We start from the raw sequence: 6,183 nt of genomic DNA on the forward strand, positions 1-6,183 counted from the left end.
CCACACCCATATAACTGAGGGAGTTACTACACTATTTGTTGTAGTTTTTCTTTTTTGAGGGGGGTATTTGTTTTTGTTTCTTTTATGTTTTTTTCTTCTTTTTTGGGTTTAAAAAATTTTTTTGAAGGAGCTTTTTTTTAATTGTAGAGCCGTGTGGGGTGATTTAGAGATATGGCTAATTTAATATTTGCAAATTTTAATGTTAATGAGCTTAATAATCCAATTAAAAGGAAATGAGAATTAGCTTATATTAGAAGATGAAGATTGATATTGCTTTTTTACAAGAAACACATTTCACTGAAAAATAACATCAGAAATTGAAAAGAGACTGGGTAGGGCACGTAATAGCATTTCATTTTAATTCAAAAGCAAAAGGTGTGGCTATTTTAATACATAAAAAGTTAGTTAGCTTTTACATTCAATTCAGTCTTCGCAACAGTGAGTAGAGCATTGGTTGTAAATTTAAATTTTTTTCAGAAGTGTGGACAGCGATAAATGTTTATGCACCTAATGTGGGTGATGAAGGGTTTTTAAATCTGAATGAAGCGAATGAGAATGTTCTGGTGGGTGGTGTGTTACGAGCCCAAAGGACCCCAAAACCCAACAGCAATAGACATTCACCAAGACAAGTAGTTACTTAAACAAAAGTTGTTTTTAATTATCTTAAAACATGAAAACAAAATCAAACTTTCACTTTTCTCTATTAGCTTAACTAACCTAACTTAACCCCCTTCTAATTCTAAGCGCACGCATATGTAATGTGTATGTAAATGTAAGAAAAGTTCTTTGGTTCAGAGTTCAATCTCACTTCTCATTCTTCCAAATTTCTAGTTGCAGGCAATTCTTATACTGTGCACAGAATTCAACATGTATAAAGTTCACCAGGGTTTGGTGCTCGAAAGGTAAATGTTTACCACTCAGGAAGGTTTGCAGAGAGAGATTTCTTATTCCAGGATTTCCACAACTGAGGAACCACCATTTGTCACCTCAATGTCTTGCTGATGAAACTTGCCCCATCAGGGTCTTGGTGAATGTCTATTGCTGCTGGGTTTTGGGGTCTTTTGGGCTCATAACACACCACCCACCAGAACATTCTCATTCGCTTCATTCAGATTTAAAAACAATTCCATTAAAAACCCTTCATCATCCACATTCATCGCTGTCCACACTTCTGAAAAAAAAATTCAATTTACAACCAATACTCTACTCTGTTGCGAAGACTGAATCGAATGTAAAAGCTAACTAACTTTCAGCAGGCTACCACAGAGTTCCTTTCTGTTCCTATTACTCCAAGAGAAACATCAGACAGATAGCACTTCCAGCCATCCACCACTTGGAGTTTGTTTCATTTCCAACCAGCTTCTCCTGCTTATTTCAGCTGTCTGCCCAGTCTCTCTCTCTCTCTCTCTTCCTCTCTCTCTCTCTCTCTCTCTCTCTCTCTCTCTCTCTCTCTCTCTCTCTCTCTCTCTCTCTCTCTCTCTCTCTCCAACTGCCAGAAAGCCCATGTGACTTTCTCACTTGCAAAACCCCTGACCTTCTCCAGCAAATAATAGGAGTTAGTCTTCTTGGTTAAGCTGTTGTTGTTAGGTAAACAAAAACCCAGGAGTGACCTTTCTATGCACTCTGTCAAAACCCTTGCAAAGAGCTTTCAACAGCCAGAGTGTCTCCTGCTTGTTGCTTTAATAACATCTTTTCAATTAGCACTGACGTGAAATGTGCACAACATTCTCCATAGTTTCTGTAAAGTTCCTCAATATGAATTCTTCAGTACTTCAAACAAGATCTGCTTTAAAGTGTGTGTATATGTATATGTATATGTAACCTACTCTAACTTTATCCGTTTATCTCCCAAATATTCCATTAAGGTTATTTTAATTGTTTGGATCTGTCATTGGAAAAAAACTCCAAAAAATCTGAAGAGAACAAAGATGGCTGAGCAACTGTCAATAATTATGAAAGACTTAAATGTGGTAGAGATTTGGAAGAGATTACACCCGACAGTGAGGGATTTTTCTTTTTATTCAGCTAGACACAAACCTTTTTCTAGAATAGATTTATTTTTAGTATCAGCACAATTACAAGGTAGTTGTAATGCACATGCTGAATATAAAAGTAGAATTTTGTCTAATCATTTTTATTATTAATCTTGTTATATAGGTTCTGAAAATGGAGGAACTACATATTGTTGGAGATTTAACACAATGTTGTGAAAGAAACCTGAATTTATTGAATATATTAGAGATCATTTTAAATCTTTTTTACAAATTAATTAAGATTCAGTACAAAGTAAATTTATTTTATGGGATGCTTTAAAAGCATATTTGAGAGTTCAGATTATTAGTTATTCAACTAAAATTAAAAAACAATATTTGGTAGAAAGTCAAAATTTGGAGAAGAAAATTAATGTTTTAGAAAAGGAGTTACCACAAAATTCGATGGAAGATAAAAAGGCTTTTTTGACTAAATTAAAGTTACATTATAATACTTTATAAATTTGAAAAGTTATTACAAAGGTCTAAACAATGTTTTTATAAGTTAGGGGAACGTGCCCATAAAGTTTTAGGATGGCAGTTGAAGATAGAACAAGTTTCCAGGACAATAAATGCAGTTAGAAAAGGTTCAGTTATTACCTACAAACCCCAGGAGATTAATTAAGAATTTAGTTTGTTTTATGAGGATTTGTATACTTCTGGGGTGGTGCAGGATAATGCCTGAATTGAGACATTTTTGTCAGATTTGGATTTACCATCATTGGAAGAAAAAATATGAAAGAGTTGGATATTTTTTTTACTGATTTAGAAATGAAAGAAGCTTTGCAGTCTATGCCAAGTGGGAAATCATCAGGTTAATATGGATTTATTTCAGAATTCTATAAAGAATTTCATGATTTACTGCTTCCTGTATTTATGGATGCTTTGAAAGAAGCGACTGATACTGGGTTTTTTTTCTGGAATCTTTTTCTAAAGCATTAATTAGTGTTATTCCAAAAAAAAGACAGAGACCCATTAAAAGTTGGTTCATACAGACCAATTCCTTTATTGAATGTAGATTACAAAATAGTAGCTAAGGTTTTACTTAATATATTAGCTAAATTTTTGCCACAGTTGGTTCATGTAGATGGGTTTATTAAGAATAAATATTCAGCAGTTAATATTGCTAAATTAATTTCTCTGATTAATGCTTCTAGAAAGCCACTCAATCAACCAATGATAGTAGCTTTAGATTCTGAGAAAGCTTTTGATAGATTGGAATGGAGTTATTTTTACTTAAAGTTTGAGAGAAATTTAAGCTCTTTATTGGTTGGGTTAAAGCTTTATATAAGAATTCATCAGCCAGGGTGGTGACAAATGGACAAATATCATCCTCATTCATGTTAACTAGTTCGACTAGACAAGGATGCCCTTTGCCATCAGCCTTATTTGCATTAGTAATAGGACCATTGGCTCAAGCAATTAGACAAGATGTTAATATTGAATGTATTAAAGTAGATTTAGATGAATATAAAATTAATTTATTTGTGGATGATGTTTTAATATACTTAACACTTCCTAAAGAATCTCTGGGTTATCTACAAAAGTGATTGGAGCAGTATGGGGACATTTCAGGTTATAAAGCTAATTGGAGAAAAGTGAAATATTGCCAGTAGCAAATGAGGAATATTCAGATTGTAAGCAGATGACACAATTTTGATGGTTAAATAAGATTAAATATTTAGGAATAGTTATTGATTTCGATTATCAACATTTATATAAGCTAAATTATATACCTTTATTAAATAAAATTTAATTTAATTTAAATAGGTAGAAAGATTTACCATTAACTTTATTGGGGTGTGTGAATTGTATTAAAATGAATATTTTTCCTCATATACAGTATCTTTTTCAATCTATAAGCTTCCAAAGGAATTTTGTAAAGAATTAAACACAATGATACAGTTATATTTATGGAAAGTTAAATTATCAAGGTTGACATGGAAGTATGCTTTAGGGGGACTTCAATTACCACATTTTCAGAATCATTATGAGGCAGCCTAGTTAAAATTTATTAATAGGATGTTTGATATGGATCAATCCCCTATTTGGTCTAAGGTTGAATTGGCCCAGATTTCAGAACAAAATGTTTATAAATGGAATCCTTGTCTTCTACAAAATTATAATCTACCTGTGTTGAAGCATTTGATGGAGATATGATATAGTAGGGACCAAATTATTGGAACTAAAGGTAAAATTTTGGTTAAAACCCCATTATGTCATAATAAATTATTTCCTTTTTCAGTGAATAATCATTATTTGAGATCATGGGAACAGAAGGGTATCAGATTGGTGGGAGATGTTATGAAGAGGGATAATTTTTGTCATTTAATAGTTTAAAGGAAAAGTTTGGAATTATGTCAAACATGTTGTTTGCATATTATCAAGTTCATATTTGGTTATTAGATAATTTAGGGCATGAGTTGAAATAACCTAAACAATGTAAGTTTGATCTTTTATTAACTGATGGGGTTGAAAAAGGTTTTATTTCAGAAATGTATGATTTGTGTAACAGAAGATTACTAAACCTGATTTGTATAAAATGAAAAATAAATGGGAGAATGAGGATAATGGGAGAGTGAAGATAGTATGACTAGATTAATCAATCTGAGATATAGATTATCATTTTTTTACATCAACTATATTTAATTCCTGAGAATTTAAAAAGATATGGTTTTAGTTCTTCAGATGTGTGTTTCCAATGTGGAAAAGAGATTGGTACTTTTCTACAATCAGTTTGGCTTTGTGAAAAAGTGACATCTTTTTGGTTTATTCAAATTTAAATTAGCACTTTATCCATTATTATTTTTATTGGGATATACCACAACATTGACTTTAGGTTTAAAATTAGACAAATTTCAAATGGCATTTATTCATTTAGCTTTACCAGTTGCTAGGAAATGTACAGTAATTACGTGGAAGAATGAAACTGAATTGAACATTCAAAGATGGCACACAGAGTTGAAATTTTGAATTCCATTGGAAAAGAACACATAATTTATGTAATAATTATTATTTCTTTATTAAAATGTGAAATCCATATTTGAAATGTCTGAGTTTGGGAATATAATGGCTTTTTTCTTTAGATGAGATTGGCACTCTCCACATCATTAAATAAACTATAGATATATCTATATCTATATATATATATATATATATATATATACACTTTAGCTCAGTTTTTAAAATATTTTTTCATTGGGGTACATATTAGGGGGGTTGGGAGGGAGGGAAGGGGAGGGGGAAGGAAGATATATAGGGAGAAAATCATGTATTGTTAAATTTTAATCTTTATTTGTATTTTATATTTTGTTCAATAAAGTTTTAAAAAAACAATTGGTTCCTGAGAGGTACTGAGATATACATCAAAATTCGGCACAGAAAAAACAGTACAATAGACAACAGTTCTTTTTCAATAGTGGAATAGTTCTTTTGATTAATATTTAATTTTTTTTTAAAGTAGGCAACTGGATGGTCAATTTAATTATGTATTTGCAATAAAACTGCACCTGCTGCTCCCTCACTCACGCCCACTGCAACAGAAAATGGTCTGTAAAAATCAGGAGATTTTAACACAGGGTAATAGCATAGCCTCTCCTTTAAATTTTCTAATGCTGTCTGACAAACTTTAGTCCATAGAAATTTCTCCCCTTTCTTCAAAAGTTTGGTTAAAGGAAGAGCAACCTCTGCAAAATTTCTGCAAAACTTCCTATAATATCCTGCCATTCCTAAAAACCTTCTCACTGCCTTCTTGCCATTGGGAATAGGAAACTCAGAAATTGCATTCACTCAGCTTAAATAGGTGCAACTTTGCCATGACCAACTACATAACCCAAGTTTATTACAGTGGCATTTGCAAATTGACTCTTTGCTAAATTAACAGTTAAGTTTGCTTTGGATAATCTTGAAAACAATTTGTCCAATTCCCTTAAATGTTCTTCCCCTGTGTCACTTTTTGTGACCAAGTCATCAATATGAGCATCTGTATGTGTTAACCCTTGGATAACTGAATTAATCATCCTTTGAAATGATGCAGGGGCATTTTTCATGCCAAAAGGTAACACATTATACTCGTATAAACCAGATGGAGTAAGAAAAGCTGAAATATTTTTCCTCTCTCAGTTAGAGGCACACACCAGTAACCCTTCAACAA

The sequence above is a fragment of the Narcine bancroftii genome, unplaced genomic scaffold (genome assembly GCF_036971445.1).
Source record: "Narcine bancroftii isolate sNarBan1 unplaced genomic scaffold, sNarBan1.hap1 Scaffold_266, whole genome shotgun sequence".
In the NCBI taxonomy this organism is placed as follows: Eukaryota; Metazoa; Chordata; class Chondrichthyes; order Torpediniformes; family Narcinidae; genus Narcine; species Narcine bancroftii.